Source organism: Hesperophylax consimilis, chromosome 23 (genome assembly GCF_061612785.1).
Source record: "Hesperophylax consimilis isolate HC1 chromosome 23, BYU_Hcon_1.0, whole genome shotgun sequence".
Classification (NCBI taxonomy): Eukaryota; Metazoa; Arthropoda; class Insecta; order Trichoptera; family Limnephilidae; genus Hesperophylax; species Hesperophylax consimilis.
The window spans coordinates 12,266,879-12,287,966 of NC_142858.1; the positions used below are offsets into that span (position 1 = coordinate 12,266,879).

General features: G+C 33.0%; 1 protein-coding gene across 1 annotated transcript in view; it reads left to right on the plus strand.

Moving 5' to 3' along the window:
* The first annotated feature begins 2,356 nt into the window (after positions 1–2,356).
* Positions 2,357–21,088, plus strand: part of LOC149412336 (5'-AMP-activated protein kinase subunit gamma-1-like) — a 334,414-nt gene continuing 315,682 nt past the window's right edge. The window contains exons 1-2 of the mRNA XM_089645903.1: positions 2,357–2,426; positions 20,700–20,831. The gene's annotated coding sequence lies outside the window, so the exon portion shown is untranslated. The remainder of the gene's footprint in view (positions 2,427–20,699; positions 20,832–21,088) is intronic.

Below are 21,088 nucleotides of genomic sequence, written 5' to 3' on the forward strand. Positions count from 1 at the left end.
AAAATGTCATCACGGTGCTAAATCCCAGGATAGGAATTGGCTTCCTCCAAAAATGTTCTCCAACGGCTCCAGATCTTGGCCATTCGTCTCCAGTCCTCAAGCCTTCCCACTCTGCTCCGGTAATTTCCTGAAAAAATAAGTTATTGCATATTAAAAAAAAAAAAAAAAAAATATTATACCAAATTGCACCGATCCCACAAGTTAGACTAGTCTCTATATTTCCAGAAGGCTTTACTAGTACATGTGCCGATGTTTAATAGTTCACATAACTTGACGTAGAGTGGTCGATTTCGGCATGCGAATGCGAATTAATCGCCGCAAACAAGAAACTTACTGGCAAAGTTCATCACAAGAAAATACAAACAAATTATTCAGACAGAAATAAAAGTTACCACTCGTGATTTTTAGTACAAGCTATAAATGATAGTTGTAAAAATTATTTATAATTTTCAATAATAAATGGAGTAAAATTAAATGAACAATCAATGAGAGATTCAATGGGAAAAAAATCAACCCGTAAAAAACAACGTTTTTTTTTACTACATTACATCTATTTTCGATCTAGTTGCAACATCTCTTGAGTCTACTAGTAGCTAATTTTAAAGAATTATCTTCTTTTGATTTCATTGAGGATTGAACCTTCCTCCCCAAGCAATAATTCCATATTAAAATAAGTATCAAATAATCACCGCTAACGGTGCTAAAACCTTAGAAAAAAATCCCAATTAGATGGGATTGAGATTTATCTCGTATATTAACTGCTGTGATTATTTAAATACATCTAATTTCAGAGAAATGAGTACATGTCCGCGTGTGTACGCGTGATTGCCGCTAAACGTTGATATAATGCATTGCCATCGACATCGAGCCTGAAAAGTTTCAGGTCGATCGGTTGTCGGGAAAAATTCAACTTCTAATATTCCATTTCATTCAATCATTCATTCTTTTCTTTCAAGCCAGAAAAACATCGAAATTCAAATAGATATATTTTAAAAGAGAATTAAATTGAAGATTACATTGAGAAATAACGGAGAATTAGGTAAATAGATTTCTGAAAAATAACAACCAAATACATATTTATTTATTTTATTTTATTAGGTACAATATTTTTAACAATTCAGGTTTTCCAGTAATGTAGGCCTCACTGGGTGGCTTGCCCTTGCTGAGGCCTTCATTTTATAATATGAAATATAAACTACATAATACATTTAATGAGAAAAATTATACATTTAAAATTAAAAATACATAATAATATATTTAAAATTTAAAAAAAAAATATATATATATATTACATTGAAAATAATCTTGTGTGTTTATATTGGTTTTGTGTGTTACGTGAAGGTTTTATTTGGATTTTATGCTATGAAATTTTGGTAATATTGTCTTTTTTGTTCTTTAATCCATTTTGTAATTTTGTGTGTGAATTTATTTTTATTTTCCTCAATTTTAATTTCAAGTTTTAAACTGTTGAAAGCTTTTATTGCATGGTATTGGTAGTGTCTTTGTCCAAAGCTTGAATTTACTGTCGGAGTTTTTATGTTTTCTTTGTACGCTTGTCTAACTGGTCTGTTAGTGTTATTTTGTGTATGTAGAAATTTATTTTTTTTTGTCAAAAATGTAGTTTAGTAGTGTTTTAACGTATAATTAGCGTATATCTAGTACGTCACAGCTGTTGAATATTTGGTCTGTATCAGTCAGTCTATGTTTTTTTAGTATTACCTTTAAGATCGTTTTCTGTGCGGTTTCTATGTAATTGATAGCCGAGTTTGTTGCTCCTCCCCAAGCAATAATTCCATATTCTATTATTGATTGACAAAGTGCAAAATATATTGTTTTCAATTGTTTTATTTTATATATGTTTCTTATGTTTAGGAAAATGTGTATTGTTTTGAGAAGTTTATTTGTGATTTGTTTGATGTGAGGTATCAATAATATTATATAATAATAATATATCAATAATATTATATCTATAACCATTGTTATTTTGTATACCTACACTGGGAAATAAATGTTTACATCTTGTTCTGTTGTTGTTGCGAATAGTTTAGATAATAACCTAACAATTAGTGTACAATTTATGTTCCAGAATGAATAAAAAATATAAATAATAAACCACAAGTCTCTGAAAGTAAAGTAGTTGGTTGGTTGGTTGGCGGACAGCTTGCCGATGACGCTGTGTTACACCAACATCAATATACCGATTGCAATCAATCAGGGTAACCGGTTATTGCTGGCGTCCTCAGACACACGCAGTAGGGGGCGCGGCGTCGCGGCGCTTTTCGGAGCTCGGGCATTTCCGCCGCCATTCGGGGTAGGGCCGGCGTTTTCGGTCGAGTCCATTTCAGTATTTTACAAACGTCGCATAGTGAGGTGGCTTTACGGAAGCTTTAATATTTTGGTTTTAATGGAGTATCGATTCAGAAAAGGTAATTTATTATAAATTATAAGCCATTATTTATTTTACTGTTCAGGACTAAATTTAATAAAAAACATTTTATTTAAAGAAATGCAGAGAAAAGTTTTCTTTCATATTCATGAAAATAATCATTTCTAACCTGTTTGCTTTGAATTAAAATTATCATGTTTTAAAGCTAAAGATTGTCAGTTACATTTTATTTTATTTTGTTGTGTATAATATACGCACAAGTTAATACAGCGTTACTGTCACACGCTTGTAACTAAAATACCTGAAAAGTTATAGTTTAAACATGTTTTGAGGTTAAGTACAAAGGTATCTAATTTTTATTGCTGGAACGTAACGTGCGAAATCTTCAATTAAAGCACACCATGCTTGGTGAAACTTACTGCGATGTTTTCGTGTGTTGGCTGCGTGAAATGATCAATACCTCACGTAACACGAAACACAAACAAATTTTTGAAACTTGACTTACTGTCACAAGTACATATTAATAGAATCAAAGTACTTACATAAGGTAAGTTTCGGATTTTAATTGTTCAACCTTTAACCCCTTTGTCGCCGCCGTCGTATTAAGCTCCGCAGATAAATAAATAACCGACACCAAATCAGTTTTTACTAAGCGTAAATAATAAACTTCATTTTGGTTCACGTTATAAACCATTGTGTTTACTAGTAATTAGTTTAGTATTTTGTTTGGGGTAGAAATATAAATAATAGTATGTTACGTGAGAGAATGTCACGGTTATATTCGTAACTATGTATGTACATAATATAACGTATAAGCTTTAAAAGATCCAGTCACGTGGGGTAACCGCAAGCGAAGTGTGCGCGGCGATATTTGCGACAACTTCGTTCATGCTTCACCTGCACTTATTCCTCAATTTTGTAGTGCTTTAGGTCGCATCGAATACGTTCGTGTGTACTTTGAGCCCTTTACAGAAAATACATACAATATTGTTTATTGTGGTTTTCTTATTTGTTTCGACTCTTTTACCGTTGGTTGCTATTGTGTTACCAATTGCGTCAAAACGGTGTAGTCCTTGACAATTCTTAGTAAAATAGTGTTAGTTTTAATTCAAAGTGGCAATTCTCTTACAGATTACCATTTATCTATTTTTTTTTAAGTTGAATTTTTTTTTATGAAATGAGGTAAGTGCGCGCACACACTAAACTGCATACGCATATTTCCTTGGGGAAAGTGTGCGGGGGTAAGCATAGGCATTTTAGTGGGTGCGCACACTTACATCATTACATAAACATTTTTAAACATATACATATTTCATCTCATGTTCAATTCTTAAGTGCAATATTCCGCGAAATTGTAAAGATGACATTTTGCGCCCAAAAGCAGATTGGAAGCAGAGTGCGAACAGCGGCATGCGTGTGCTTACCCCGCCTAACGGTCATGGGTACGCAATCTACATGCATGTGAAATTTTAATTATACTTTTTGACTTATGAACCGTTTGAGATTTTTTAGTTCGTTTGAGATACCTTAATAATCAATAATTTTATAAAAAAAAAATTGAATACTATATTCAAAGATTTTAAATACAAAAATCCTAATGTAAAATTGCGTACGGATACCCCAAGTGACTCTACAAATTAACTGCCGGATTACTGGATTACTGACTTTGCACATTTACCATTACATACTGTGTGTGCAACGTGCACCGATTCAAGTCTTCCGAACGCAATCTATTCTATAAACAATAAAAACGAATAATAAGTTTATCATTTGTACATTATTTTTCACAACAAGCAAATAGTTCTCTTATCTTTATCTAACTATATCTTTAAAGGTATATTATGTAGTGAGAAAGGTGTGGGATCGTTAATATTGACCCACGTATTGCAAAAATATTTATTATTTAAATTATAATCATTGTATGAAATTATTAAATATGTGTAAATCGATGAGTTACAGTGACAACTAAACACTGCCATTGGGAATTTAATTAAATTGCAACAAAACTTTAAAACTTCTCGCCTGTAAAATACGAAACATCTGTAACACCTAAATCTAGTGTTTAAATTAATAGAGGTAGTTTTTCCAAGCTATTTTTACAATGCATAACTCTAAACACGCTTCGTTTACGAGTTAATGCTGCTTTAACGATGCTTTAGCACTAGCGTTGTCCAAAACGACAAAACATTATATTTATAATATATCGTAATTTTGCTTGCCAAATGTTTATTATTTGCACAACAGTGTTTTTTGTCACAAGTGCCGCAGGTAGATAAAAAAATTCTTGTAGTTTTAAAACTGTTCGACAAATAAATAGTTTGCTTTCATTGGTTTCGACTTGTCACGTTGTAGAGTCCAAATAATAATGTGATTTCGGGATCTGAGTGAGAGAAAGTTCAAAATATATTGTAAAAAATATGTCGAGTAATTATATTTTATATGGCTTCCTATATAAATTTTCGTTTGTCGATTTTTAAGATCAAATGGTTGGTATTTTGCACCTGAAACTTTTGTACCGAGTTCTCAATTGTGACTTTTAATTAAGTGGGCTTATGAATATCCCTACAAAGGAGTTGTTGTTTATTGTTTTGTAATAATACCAACCATGATTTTATTGAAATGGGCGGAAAGAGTCGATTAGTCACAAGGCTGGTTGAATGAAGGATAATCCCAGGCTCGCCAAACGATGTTTCACTTAAAAAAACCAATTGTACCTACACTTCTAGTGATGGTCGGGCTTGTCATTGTCTTGTTTGTGGTATTTAGGCTTATAACTGTTCCCTGTTTCTTGACAACCATTCTTGAATACTTCTTTGGATTTGTGTTTATTTGTATTTGTTTGATGTTATAGGTATAGATAAAAGAAACTACTTACTTATGAGTGAAGCGTACGTTCAAACGTATATTTGACGCATTTCCTTTTTTTGATTTGCGTTCCAAAATCCTCTATGAAAAAAGTCTACAGTCTTATCCCACACAAAGTGTCAAAGATGCGTAGGTGAAGTACGACGTACGAAATTCGACAGTGGTGTGAGAAGCAATAGAATAACCAGGCTTTTACAGGAGGCACAAAAACCTCGTAGTGAAAAAAAATTAAAGACGGCTTATTCTTTTTATTTATGTTTCGAACATATAATATATTTGGAAATTTATTTTCAATCATTGAACTTTTGTAAGTTAAGGCTTTCTATTTCAAATCGGAGTTAGGAAGTTTACGTAAAAACCGAGAATGGAGATACGCATTTTACAAAAGATACATACTTTTCTGCGAACAGTTTTATGAACAACCTAGCGGAAAATTTGGGAGATAGGAATTTTACATTTACAAAATAAAACACAACAATGTATGTGTATGTCGAGGCAGTCTATTTAGATGCATTTTAATGATTTTAATGATGCGGAAGGTTATCGTTAAAGGAGTGGTAATCCTTTTCTAATGTCTGTTTTAAGTCTTGTAAATGCTGGTACTTTTCCTTCCTTAAGGGATTAAATCTGACTCTCAAGTGAAATCTTCAAACTCTGGAGATCATTACAGATTCGGCGACGGTTTCGTGCTGGGTGAGATCTACACTGACCGGGAGTAGTCGTGTCAGAGATGATCGTTAAGTGACGCTTGAAGTTGATGAAGGAGATTGTAGAAGAATTTGATCTGACATTGTCGATCACCCTTGTTGTCCTGTAAGAAATAAAACTGATGTACTTACTAGGGTTTGCAAGACCCGGGCAAAGAGTAGCCATGACAGGAAACGTTGTGAAAGAGACTCCTCAGAGTGTGAAGATAGGTGGGAGAGACTTGAAAGTGGAACTGGTGAGCAAACATGTACTTTAAGCGTAGAAACTCTTCATGCTCAGCATCACTTTGGAGTAAAGTGAACGCTTCATCTTGCCCGGCTGGTCGATCCCGAGGCGAGAAGAAAGGACGTCGATAGATGCGTGCGTTCCTGCGTACAATGCAGGACAATTGACCCTCCACCATCATCCCATGAAGCGGGTAATCTTAATGTTGTGACAACCTGGAGTCGCTTGGCAGTTGATGTTACTCATTTCGGTAGGAAATTTTTACTCACATTTATCGATTGCGGTCCAAGTAGATTTGCCGTGTGGCGGGAAATCGAGTCAGATAATGCAGCTTCGATTATCAGACATTTGGAAGAAGTGTTTCGGGAAAGAGGCCCGCCCAAAGTAGTTCTCATGGACAATGGTACTGCATTTTATTCCTACAGTGTTACAGATAAGTGTAAGAGATGGAATGTTCGTCAAAGATTTTGCGCGGCATACCGACCAGCTGGAAACGGTATAGTTGAACGACATCATCAAACAATAAAGAGAACTGCAGCCAGAAGTGGAAGCGATCCCCTGCAGGCAGTGTTTCGGTACAATCTTTGGCTGCAAAAAGTCAGGATGATCGAGGTATTGCGCTGTCTAGTATAGTTCACACTTCACACTCGTGGAGACACCCTTCTGCGCAAGTGAATATAGAAGAGGAAGTATTGACTGAGCTCTAAGTGGGCGATCTTCTTGCGGTTAAACCAGTAGATGGGAGATGCACATCGTGCATGGAAGGGTGACAGGACTTACTTCAGTCAACAACATCGAAGTAGATGGCATACCAAGACATGTGCTTGACCCGCGGAAGATGCCTGACAGAGAACGGACTGTGTCTGAGGAGAGACGAGATGGAATTGCCGCACGTTCCACCGTAAATATTTTGGGTTTGTTTGAAGAGGACAGTGAAGAACCGGATCCGGATATGCATCAGGAGGAGATCCACTTGCAAAGAGATGGTGACCTTGAAGAAGAGATAATCACAGAACAAGGACCTATTAGGTATTTACGAAACCGCAGAGGCACATAAAACAAGAGAGCTACGGCAGAGCGTCACACGGTGCAGAAGACGTCAGTTTAGACTACAGATACAAAACACTATTCGTGACTTCACAATTAAAATTAAGGTTATAAAATGTTCAAAATTGATTAATCAACTTATCTCAGTTAATTTCACGGTAAAACTATTACACCGTAAATAAATTTCCTCAGTCAAAAACACAACAAGCGTGCACGGCTCACCGGCCAATACTGAATTAAGGAGTTACGAAGTATTCGCGAGTAAAAATGGCACCATAATTTTACGCAGTTTCCTAATTTGTGTTTATCTAAAAGGTTAATTTTTTTTAAATTTTCGAGTTTTACTAGTCGATGCGGGTCTAATTTTAACACCAGATGGCATTAAAAACGTATTTTCGAAAAATTTGGAGTTACGCAGTCTACGAATTAATGCGACGATATATATCCTTATATTATTATGAGTATCAGATGTCTAAGTCTCATAAATCATGCAAAGAGCAAACATAAATATCTTCTCCGCTTCTTCTAACCAGTCTAGTTTATGGGTTTTAATGTTCTAAAAGTTTTCTCCTACTGGAATGTGAATTCCACACAGAGAAAAACGATCCTTTTAAAAAAGTGACAACATGCCAACTTCCTGATAAAATATCAGTTATTCAGAATACAATGATAATATGTATTCTTTTTCTAATACATATCATGACAGAATGCGACAATATCAGTGTATCAATATTGATATATTTTTAGCAGGATCATCATCTGATATTGAATCAGTATTTGTATGACCACGTGTTCCGCCGTCCTCATAAAACATTCGCTTTTAACTGATGCTTTGTTAGTAAATCTTTAAATTTTTCCGTTATAGGCCTCCAGTCCCATTTTTAACAGGAAAATGAATTATGTTAAAAACCATATTAAAAAAATCAGAATATTTAATATCGGTACGTTTTATCCGTGCAAACATGTTCATTGGGGTAACAATCACAAAATTATTTACAAATTATTGTTTTAAAGGTCTTTAAAACTACATCTGGAAATAACAACATGTAGGTACGGCTATTATAAAGGTGCATTAGTAATAAATCATTTAATTCTACTTGGGAGGTTCCCTCACGGGACGGTAAGGAATTGACATAGGCCGAATGTTGTAAGTCCCTGCGCAGAAAAGTAAAGTTCACTAAAATAAGTTAACGGTTTGCAGCCCAGTCCACAGTGGGACTTTTTTGCGTAGGATCTTACAGTGCTCGGTTTACGAAAAATTCTAAGGATTTGAAGGAATTGGTAAGCCGTATCGTGAGTGACTTGTCTTGGGATAAAATACATGAAGAAAAGGATTCCATTAAAAACCTCCTAAACATGTTGAGTATTAAGTATTAACATGTTGCCGTGAGAAGCAGGGACAGCACTTATTTTGAGACACACGAAGTCTGGGTAAAGTCGCATTACACACTGCTGGATAGACCACTGATATACTCGTATTATTCTACGACGTTCGGTGTACTAGTTTCATAAATTATTCTACGAGTATTATAGACCGTTTCGCTGCCACATTATAATCTGTACAAAACGTTATTAAATTTACATTAGCACGATAATATTAAACTTTATTAATTACCTCCACCGAAGGCTGGAGGCGAAACCGCTTAAACGAACTTTCCTTGGAATTATATGAATTAGCTTTTTTGCTCGGTTGTTGGTTACAGTCAAGTTACAGCAGAATAGTGTAGGCTTTTAACAATTATTATAATGAACTTGATCATTGGGCCAGAACAACTGCTAACGAGTTAAGTAAGTAATGAGAAATCAAAAAAACATATTTTAATCCAGGGTGCAGCAAAACAGACAGTGCAGTTTTGATGGGCCAGTACCTCCCGTGTAGTGGGAGGGTCGTACCATTTTCAGTCGTTACCATTATTTGGTCAGAACAACACCGGGGCTTCGACGTCCCCACGTTTCTTGAAAATGGTCGTTATTTCGTCGCCACCCAGCAGGCCTTCCATCTTTGTAGTGCAGTGAATAAACAAAATTTTCGTTACTGGGCTGAAAATAACCCAAGGTAACTTCACGAGAGACCTCTTCACTGCCCAAAAGTGACTTTGTGCTGTGCGATTTCCAAATTTGGGGTGGTGATGAGTTTCAATGACGAAACTGCGAAAGATGTTTCTTAAGCGCCTCGTCGTTCTGAAGGGTGACGTGGGGTGGCCCGCGAGCTCATTTGATTTAAGCATTTGCGACTTCTTTCTGCTGGGGCCATCATCTTTCTGATGTCATCTTCAGGACTTGATGCATAAAACGGCACGATGTACCTTGAATAAATCCCATTTCTACAAGTTGCGCCGTTTTTTTTAATAGTCCTTCAAAACTGCACTGTCTGTTTTGCTGCACCCTGTATTGCGTAATAGAATAACTTGCACATTAAGGTGTATCGATTTTTAACTTTTGTTTGTTTTCAAATTCCAAGTTGAGAAAAAGTTGCTACTAGGTACCACAACTTACCACAAAAAGTTTTGGATTTTTAAAAAAATGTTTAGGTCTCCCGCACAAGGCCTAAAGTTTTAATTTTTTTCAAATCCTAAAGTTTTAATTTTTTTCCCTCTTTGGAAAATGACTAGAATAGTAAAGTGAATTGAGTACATTAAAAAAATGAAATCGGCTTCATGATAACATTTTGATAATCTAATAATTATTATTTTTTTTGCATATTTATATGTATATGCCCATGGAGTTTTAACATAAAAACAGAGTTTATGTTAAAATATATATACCCATGTAAAAATAAAGTTAAATTGGTAGGAAAAAAATAATAATGGTGAAAAGGCGAGGAAATAATATTTCCTATTAAAACAAAAATGTTAAAAAATGGACTAGCTAAATAATGAAAGAGACTTTTGGTAATAATTAAAAAATATAAATGAAAGTAGTTAGTAACTACCTAACTATCTTCATACAATAGTAGAAACCTACATGTACTATTATAAAAAAAAGTATAACCTACCTAGTACACAGGAACAAATATTATATTAGTAAAAAATAATAAAAGTGATATAACAGTACATAACAGAAGAAAAATCTTGAAAAATAATGGAAAAAAGTTTAGTATTTAAGTTCAGTAATCGAAAAACTAATCCCACATGGTGATATTATAAGATCCCAGTTACCCAGTAGAAAGTAAAGCAACATTATACAACAATAGTCGCTTAATATAGATATTTCAAATATGTTTTAACCCCTCCAGCGTTAGAGGGTCATATATGACCGGGCGTCAATATTTTATTTTTTTATCTTTTTTTTTATATCTTGCGGAAATACATAATTTTTTTGATGTTACAAATAGAAATAATAATTCTTTCCAGTTTAATTCAAATATTTAAACTGGAATTCATTAATGAAATCCTAAAAATAATCAAAATGAATAATTCGTATTTCACCCCGCTTACTTAATAATCGGTTTAAATTTAAAATATATTTCCTATTTTTTTATTATATGAAGAGGTAAAAGTGAAGGTACAGTTTTCTTACAAATTCCCCAAACAAAACGAATATGTTTTCAAAATATCGAGTTCTCTCAATTTTTCTATGATTGCAGTAAAAAGTTAAGTAATAATGTGGTTAGCGTTTTTGACAACATTTTCACATTTGATATTAAAATTTTATTATTTACAAAAAGTAATATTTATTTTGGATGTGTACACCGGAAAGATAGTTTAATCTGGTTTTTAAAACAGTTTTTGTTTTTAAGGAAAATTTAAAAATAAAATGTATACAGCGCATTTGAAATACGAAGAAAAGATTGCAAACTGAATAAATGTGATGAAAGTACTGAAGGGAAACGGAAAAAAAGCTGTTGAATTGTCTGTAATTGGAAGCATAAAGAACTCACTATTCAGTAGTTTATTTCTCAGAAAAATATATAAATTTCGTTCTTTGAAGTTAAGATCTCAGTGTCAAGATACTTCTATGTACAAATAAACAAAAAGGTAACGCACTTCTTAACTGATCGTAGCATATTCCTGTCTTAACTCGAACGTTTGATTATTCATCTGTCCGTAAACAGTGTGTACTTTGAGTTTCGGATTTCGAAAAGCTCCTGCATCCACTTTATTATTCAAGCAAGCATTATTTCATTTGCAAAATTTGACTAGGTGGATAGCTTTAAGGCGATGCACCACGTCGTGTAATATTTTAAATTGAGCCGCTATCAATAACAACCCTTACGTAGATGGCGATAAGGTTTAAATTCTCGCTTAACACCATTCGCTTGTTTTGATTTATGCAGGAAAAAAACATGGCCAAAAAGTGCCTTTTATTTTATTTTGTGGATGTTCAGGCATAAATATTAAATTTTTTTCAATCATTTTATAGATAACTTAATTTGCCACATTATACAATAAAATTATAACCGAAAATGGGTTCGTAAGTAGGAGATTTTGAACTTTAAAGCAGTTTTCATAGACCTTATACATTATTTTTTCTGGGCTTATGAAAAGATTTATCTAAAAAATACTCGATTATTTCAAAGGCTAAGATGTATTCTACTCGCAGTATTTAATTAAAGCATCTGAAACATTTCTAGGCGACAAAATTTTCAAACTTAAAACACATGATTTTGCATTACTACGTATGGCATCGCCTTAATTGAGCTTTTCAATTTTATGGTACCTAACTGCCTGAATAAGGTTAGAAAAACATAATTGTCGTTAAGATAGTAAGGTTTCTTATTTGGACAAATCGTATGATTCTTTATTTGATATTTAAAAAATGTATCTTAAAATATAACATACTTTATAATTAACCAGGTAAGTATTCAAGTCGGTACCTACTTACAAATCTTATGATTTCCGACGAAATTTTGGTATTGATTTATTAAATGAGAGTAAATTAGGAACATACTTTTTTGGACGCAAGGTTCGCAGAACTAATAGTGTATAGAGCAAGGGTGCGGCCAGCTGACAACAACACGAGAGTATCAAAAAAATACTTTCAGAACTTGAGAACGGTTTTTATTTTTACACTATTACAAAACCAAGAGAAAGGTAAAGCTTACGGGTACTTACGTATGCACCAGAAACCCATAGCTGACAGGTACTTACATATGCACCTAAGTTACTAGAAAGCAGCTTAGACCAAAGTAAATAACCGAACCAACATCCTCTTTTAGTTTTATTTTATTTTAACTTAAAAGAAATTAAATGTGTCGTAAGAAATTATTAATTTAATGAGGGGAATGGATTACAGATAAAATTACAGTTGTAGTTATATTCATATGCAGACGTATTTTAGAAAGAAAACATTCTCGTGTTTGAAGTGCAGTTTTAATTAAAGTTGGCAACTTGCACAAGGATTCACTCTTAAATTAAAACCAGCTTTGTACTCAAAATGTAAAGATGAATGGATCTATCGGCATCTTGTGCATCCATCGGCTAACGCATTTCGAAGGAAACGGTTCTCACGATTGAAGGGCAATTATAAAATTCTAGTTTCAGACTATAATGCTGCAAAAATCGGAGAAAACCATTTTTGTGTCTTGTATTTTTAAACACTACTGGGGACTCGCACAAAGATTCAATCTTCATTTAAAGGTGGTTTTATCTTCCGAGCGATGTGTTATAATTCCAGTTGCGGATTCCAAAACCAGTTGGAAAACCATTTTCTTGTTCCGAATGTAACGATTATTTAAGCTCGTGGACTCTTACGCAGAATTAATCTTAAGTTTAAACCAGTCATGAGTTTTGAATGCAACTTAAACTTTGATTTGTGGATAAATCTATAGACGCAACTCAAGGGTTCTTTGTAAGGCGTGATATAAAAATAAATTAAAATCGCTACTTAGTAAAATGAGGTAATATAATAATATGTCGAAGATTCCGAAAACCCGAAAAGGTTCCCCACGCCTATCCATCAACAGGAAGGACATCGCAGTTTCTTGATCTTGACTTAAATTGCAATTTCCCGGGACGCGTAGCGAATTCAAATCAATTATTTATGATTTCAGCGTTCACTTTGACTGCGCATTCCGACTGCTAAAAATACAGAAGGAAATGCTTTCTGAATGCAGTGAACTATCAGTGAACTAAAGCAACTCCGAAGTGGCCATTAGGGGCAAATATCTCTCTCAAGGCGTGACTTTGATTACAGGGAACAAGCAACGTTTTATTACCGTATTATTTTGACATCGGCATAATCTGAAGTCTGAATTACACACTTAAATAATATTTATTTCACTAAAGTCCTCGATTCAGAAAAATGCTAAAAATCGTTATTTGGTTTAAAAGCTTTGTACCTAATTGTCGAGAATACAATTTTGTTTAAGCACGTTCATCCTTTTTTCTTTGGAATGGTACTGCGTTCAACTGGTATAGCTTGTAGGCGCCTATACAAATCAAATTTTAACAAAGTCTTATAAATTTTGGTACTTTTCACGAAATAAAAAAATAAATTATACATGGTATTATTATGTAAAAATCGGTCAAAATGGTAATCTACCCCAATTCAGTATAATGATTTTTCTAATTTTTTTTTATTTATTTCTATACATACATTACAGTGTCTACCAAATATTTCCATTTGTATATAATACATAAATTTAGAACTGTTGTTAATATGGTGTTTTTTTATTTTTTTTTATGCTGGGTGTGAGGTAGGTTTGAGTAGGTGACACTGTGGTGGGTAGTGTTATATGTTTCGTGAACACTTCACTGGGAGAACCTGTGCTGAGGTGTTTACGTGGTTATAATTAAATGGTATATGTATTTATGTGTATTGATTAAATTTTCTTATAAAATTGTAAGATGGGATTTAAAATATATATTTTTTTAATGGTTATTGTACATTGTTATTTAAAGAAAAAGGAAAAAATATTTATTTATATGCACATATATACATACACCCATGTATACACATACATACATAAATACACATATATGCATGCATACATGTGTATTGCATACATGCACATGCATAGATGTATATTACATAAACATATGACTTCGTTCCATTCCCGCTACTATTTGACTGGTTAGACCTTGAAGATGTCCTTAGCAGGATGAAGCCTGTAGGTACCGTTCCAAAATTTAATGTGTATACTTAATTTAAAAGATTTTCACTAATTAAACGCGTCAGTTACGTATATACAATTTACATCTCCATTGAATTTATCACTCGATTTTAAATATTTTTCGATAGATCCAATAGCTTTCATTAAACGTTCACAAAGGATAAAATCTGACAAAAAATGAAGTTACTGTTTTACATGCGGATTCTTTGAACTCATTAATTATCTCGTGTCATTAATAAATTATTTAGACAATCTTTAAATCTTTGTATTGGGATAAAAACTAGTGTAGATGCATTTCACATAGAACCAGGCCCAATTTAAATATCAGATGTACATTTTTAAACATTACAATTTTCAACTACCAGACTAGACTAATGCCCGTGTTATGGTAGTCATACACATTATATAATGTGAAAAACAATAATAAATAATAAAAAGTGTTAAAATAATATGAAGGTGAAGATACAATGTATAAACGAGTATTTTTTTAAATCTTTTGAAATTCTTTAAAGTATCATCAAAAATTTTATTTATACTTCTTATGTTCATAGAGAGTATCTTTAGGGTAGAATTAGGTAGTAACAGTTGACATACTATTTCGGAATCATTAGTAGATGTACACGGAATTGGTGTTGTGTTAACTATTAAGTCTGCTATGTCTTCCATTTTGTGGTTTTTTGCTGTGGTTAATGTAATGGTAAGTCGTTTGCATCCCTTTTGTGGACTTTGCCAAACACAGGAGCTGCTTATTTTGTGGGGTTAGCTTATCAGTGATGAAAATTTTCTGCAATCCACTCCGAGTAATTAATTTCTTTAGGGTATTTATTTTGGTAGTTTTCTGTAAAACTTATTATTGTCAGACGTATGTACAAATTAAGATGTATTATTGCAATGTCAGAATAAGGTCGAAATGGGATATTTCCTCCAAGGTCGTAGTCCAATTATATTAAAACTGCCCCGTCTATAATCTCAAGGACACCATGAAACTCAGCCTAGACGGGGAGGGATCTACGCTTCATTCTGAAGATCGTATTTAGGTGCCAGAATATATAAGACTATAAAAAGCGAGAGAAAAATCAATACTGAGGACTAACACAAATTCAAACAAATCAGGATATTATTTAGCTACGTAGTTTAGCAAAATGTTGCGCGATCTTTTCAGATACATGGTTACAATGGCAGCTGTGTGAAAATAAAAGTAAGATTATTTTTATAGTATTATTTTTGAATAATACTATAATAAAATTTCTTATCAAACTTTATTAGCGCTTAAAATGCTCGCTAGAACTAAATAAATCGGTCGAATATATGCTTAAGGCTGATTATATATACATTTAATATCTATGGGTGACGGCGACCAGATATCAGTATTAGGTAGTAGGTAATATTCAATCATGATTTTTATTTATTTCCATAATTCAGCACAAGAATTAGATATTCCAAAATGCTCGCAGTCAGTATAACCCGAATAGCATCCCCATTTAGGTAATGTTGTTGTGCTAAAGGAACGACGTGCGGCCCTGGCGTATTGGACAGACCTACGTTTGAATTTGCCCTAGCAAATCTCTAAAACAAAGTGGGAATGTTAGCGAAATAAATGATTTAGATGTGTAAAAACAATATTCGGCGCGCGGCCCGGTGCGTTCATTACACCGCGGTGTAATGAACGGACCTGTGGTCGACTTTACCCTAGCAGGTCTAGAATATTTAACTTTCCGGTATTATCTTTATCTTATCTATCTCATTTTATGGTTAAAATACTTTTTACAAAAGTATTTTAATGGTACTGTTTTTATTAATCTTAAGGCGATGCCATACGTAGTAATGCAAAATCATGTGTTTTTGGTTTGAAAATTTGGTCGCCTAGAAATGTTTCAGATGCTTCAATTAAATACTGCGAGTAGAATACATCTTGGCCTTTGAAATAATCGAGTATTTTTTAGATAAGTCTTTTTGTAAGGCCAGAAAAAATAGTATAAAGGCCTATGAAAACTGCTTTAAAGTTCAAAATATCCTTACGAACCCATTTTCGGTTATGATTTTATTGTATAATGTGGCAAATTAAGTTATTTATAAAATGAAAGAAAAAAAATTAATATTTATGCCTGAACATCCACAAAATAAATTAAAAGGCACTTTTTGGCCATGTTTTTTTCTTGCATAAATCAAAACAGGCGGATGATGTTAAGCGGGAATTTAAACTTTATCGCCATCTACGTAAGGGTTGTTATTGATAGCGGCTCAATTTAAAATATTAAACGACGTAGTGTATCGCCTTAAATATAAATAACTTACATCCGTAGAAATCTCTCTAAAAAAATGTATATGCTATCGATACGAATTCGTCTGAATTATTTAAAATGTGAGCTTTGAGCGATACCCCGTTATTAGAGTCTCGCGTCGCCTTAAAGTTTGACGTCCAATCTAAAGAAACAATATAATTGCAGTTACATAAAGGTTGCTATTTCTTTTAGTTTACTTCATCGTAATATTTTTTAAGATTATTATTAAATCCAAATAAATAGGAATAAAAAATATATTAGTTTTCATAATTTAATTAATACACAAAAGTCATAATTAATTATAAATTGAAAGATAGCGCAAATTTTATTATTTCTCATAAACATAAACAATAATGAACACTAAATTGAATGTTCATCATCGTTCATGTTAATGAACTCAAAGGGATATGTTCAATTTAGTGTTCATTAACATGAACGAAGATGAACACTAAATCGAATGATCATCATCGTTCATGTTGAAGAACTACAATGGATACATTCAATTTAGTGTTCATCAACATGAACGATGATTAAGTTCAATTTAGTGTTCATCAACATCAACGATGATTAAGTTCTGTTTAGTTTTCATCAACATGAACAATGATGAACACTAAATTGAATGTATCCATTTGAGATCAATGGTTTTGTAAATGAAGGTGAGATTTTTCGAAATTATCAAAGTAACATGAAACCGTTTCCTTAAGAAACTGCCTGTGGTTTAGCCATGTTATTACTTTCATTGATTGAACAGAGCTTTGAGCTTAATTCAAAAATCCATGTCACATTATAAGCAAGGAGCTTTATTATGTCACAGTTTAGCGGAACGTGCGGTTAGCTTTGAAAACTTTCGCGTAGTAAATAATAAACGTCTCGAGGAGGTTGAAATAAAGCACAAAATATTTTCTATTCAATGATTTTATTATATAATTACATCTATAAATAGCAATAAACATTGTTTTAGAAAACGGACTAAAAAAAGGGTTAGAAGAGACCTGGCCCAGATTACACTTTTTTGTTTTCCAGTGTTTAAGGATCATATGTGACCGGGCGTCTATATTTTATAAGAGTATTTTTTTTATCATTCGGAAATACATATTTTTTTGACGTTAGAAATAAAAACAATAATTCTTTCCATTTTTGCCATTTGCCTGCAATATTTTTACTAGATTCCAGTAATAAAATACTTAAAATAGTCAAAATGAATCATTTTTATTTCGCGCCGCTATTGTAACAATCGGTTTAACTTTAAAAATTATTTTTTTTATTATATGAACGAGATAAAAGTGAAGTTACAGTTTTCTTACAAATTTCCCAAACAAAACGAATGTTTTTTCGAAATGTCTAAATCTCTCAATTTTTCTATGATAAAAAAATTTTGCGTTAGCGTTTTGGACAACATTTTTCACGTTTTACGAGTATATTAAAATGTATTATTTAGAAAAGTAATGTTTGATTCAAATACATACACTGGCAAGATAATTTAACTAGTTTCTAAAACAGTATTTGTTTGTACGGAAAAAAATAGTATGTATATAACGCATTTGAAATACACAGAAAACATTGCAAATTGAACAAATGTTTTATATTTTAATTTCTTGCCCGAGCAGTCTTCTTTTTAATTCTATTCTTCTCACTTATGTATCTTATACATGAGAAAATGAGTATTGCTGATTTCATAAAATTCGGTTAAAAACGGGATTGCAGGCCGTTTCCTTCTAAAATTTTAGTACATTCCTAATATATCTGAACTCATGTTGATGCACCTGCATTTGCACTAAATATTTGTATTGACGAAATGCGAAAATATAATGATTTTAAAAAACATGTGTTCCAACATCGCGTTTAACAGGAAACCTATTAATTGATTCGTTATTGGCTTACCATCCCATTATTATTAAATTAGCAATATATTATATCAGTATGTTTTCTCCGTGTAATAGGTACAATGTTACGTAGTTATTTTAATATCAAATACATTAAGTTCACTCACAATACATTACAAAAAAATAGAGGTTAAGTAGAATAAATAACGGGAGACATCAGAACAAATATCGATCGAAAATATCGAGTTGACATCGCTTTTGTGTCTCGTCCAGGCTTAGTGTGTTCAATTCCTCGGCTGGTTCAAGTGTTCCATCACAACACAAGCAATATTTTCCGCTTATTGTGGTGGTAGTAGGAGATTTTAAAATATTGTCAGGTTAATCGTAACCCGGGAATGTTTGTCTTTCTTTAAAAAAATAAATAATAAAATCAAACAAGGATACCTATACATGTAAACATAAATTACCAGACTGAAAGCGGAAAATGTCCAAAAGATTTTTTCCATAAAAACTAAACAGTTTCTATTTTGTAATTTAATCACAGTTTTGAAATGGTTTTCATCGATAAAAAAACAGTTTTGTGAACGAAAATATTAAAATAATATTTAATGAATTTTAATGATAATTTTCCTTACATATCTACGTATCCGTTTATAAATATAAAACGTACATCATAACAGTTGTATCGGTGATGTATCGCAGCAATTTCACAGGCCGTGCGGTCCCTAAGCAACTGAAGGTAGTGAAGGTGTCCTTAGCGTAAGGATGATATCGCTAAGTAGCAAATGATTCTCGCTGTCGTCTTGGAGAACCGGAATCGCAAATACATAGATAGATAGACAGAAGCTACGACATGGGCAATCTAACAAACATCACCACTCTCAGCCAGTATAGATTTTTTAACATTTTCTTGAATAGTTTCAACGAACCTATAGTTTTTATATTTTCACCGAGCATATTATAAAGCAACGGAGCTTTATAAGAAAAACTTATTTGTCCAAAAGATGTTCTGTTATTCACCGGCTGATACATTAACGAAGAACCCAATCTAGTGTTGCGCACTTGTTGTGATTTTTTTGCAGTATCAACGTTGTCGAAAAATTTAAAGAGAGCCTGTATTATGTACAACTGCCTTATTGACATCATTTTACTTTCACTTTATAATAACTGTGACGAATACAAAAAACTCTTACATTTTTTTGGAAATTTAATTTTGGAACATTGAAAGGCTCTACGGTAGTCTTGTGACAAGAACCCCAACAGACAACATTATATGAAAGCATTGTTTGAACCAGTATATAAATAATAGCCATAATATAAAGTTTTTAATGTAACTATGCACAATATATTTCTTAGAGTATTGAAGATGTAGGCTAGCTTTCTTATTTTGTTTGATAATATAGTAACATGATTGTTCCATTAATAGTTGCGTGGCTGTCTATCTTTTCTGTCTACCCCTGCGTTGAAACGGCGTGATGGTTAGTTAGGTAGTTAAGATAGAGGATATCAGTTGAACGAGAAGATCATACATTATTTTGGTCGTTTACTTGTACGGAAATCATATTCTAGATACTTGCTACTTAAACAAAGTTGCAAATTACGGACTGTGCCAAAAGATCTGATAATAAATTCGTCTCCTCGGAAAGATACCAAGGATTTCATTTTACTAATTTACGTAATTATTGCTGCCCAGTAGGTGGTACGAACAGTTATTAAATCAGAAAGTCATTACTTATCTGTGATGGTGTTTTTTAAAAATTGACTAGCTTCCTAAAAATTTTTTTTTTTTGAATAGCGATTCTGCGTCATTCGAGATTCTGGGCGTTTAGACCATTCATTGTAATGTTTAGGCACTAGTCATAAAATTCATTATTCATTTTAGGAACTAGTAAAACCATTCATGGTTATAATTAGGAACTGGTAATAACATTAATTTTTAATTAATTTTAGGAAGGTACTCAACTCATCAACCTTTACTATTGAACAATCAAATCTTTTTTTGTGATAGCAAAGTATTCAAAATCATGTGTTTTTGGTTTGAAAATTTGATGATTTATATAATACTGCGAGTTGAACACGTCATGGCCTTTAAAATATCTCTATAACTTAGGATTTATTGGTTGGCGCAATGGTGGATGAATCCATTGCGCTCGTTTTGTTGTTGTTGAGTGGTCAGAATGTAATTTGTTTTGCGTTGGCAGTTGTTGCCGATTTTCAGCAAAGGTGATGAATCCCCTTCGTAATCGTGCTCGTTGTTTTGTTTGTGTTTATCTTAAAAAGCTAGAATGTAATTTGTTTTGTGTTGGCAGTTGTTGCCGATCTCCAGCAAAGGTGGTTGGCGCAGTGGTGGTGACTGAAGTTTCGCAGCCCCCACAGCTGCGGATGAACACGGTGCCGTGCGCGCGAGAGGCGACGCCTCGCCAACCCTTACCATAAACAGGGTCAGTAATGCTTATCAACGGGTCAGTATCGTTCATTCATTAACTAATCGATGTTGTTCATATTTATACGGTCAGTATATTTATCTATCATACATATTATTATTTTTAATGACTTTTAATAGCAGATAATCTTTTGTTATTTTGGAACTAATGCTCTAGATCAAGCACGGTATTGCGATTTCAAATTCTCAATGCCCATAGTATATTGTGCTGTTCATTTTTGGAAACAAGCTAAGTTGCGTTTACTATTCATTGTT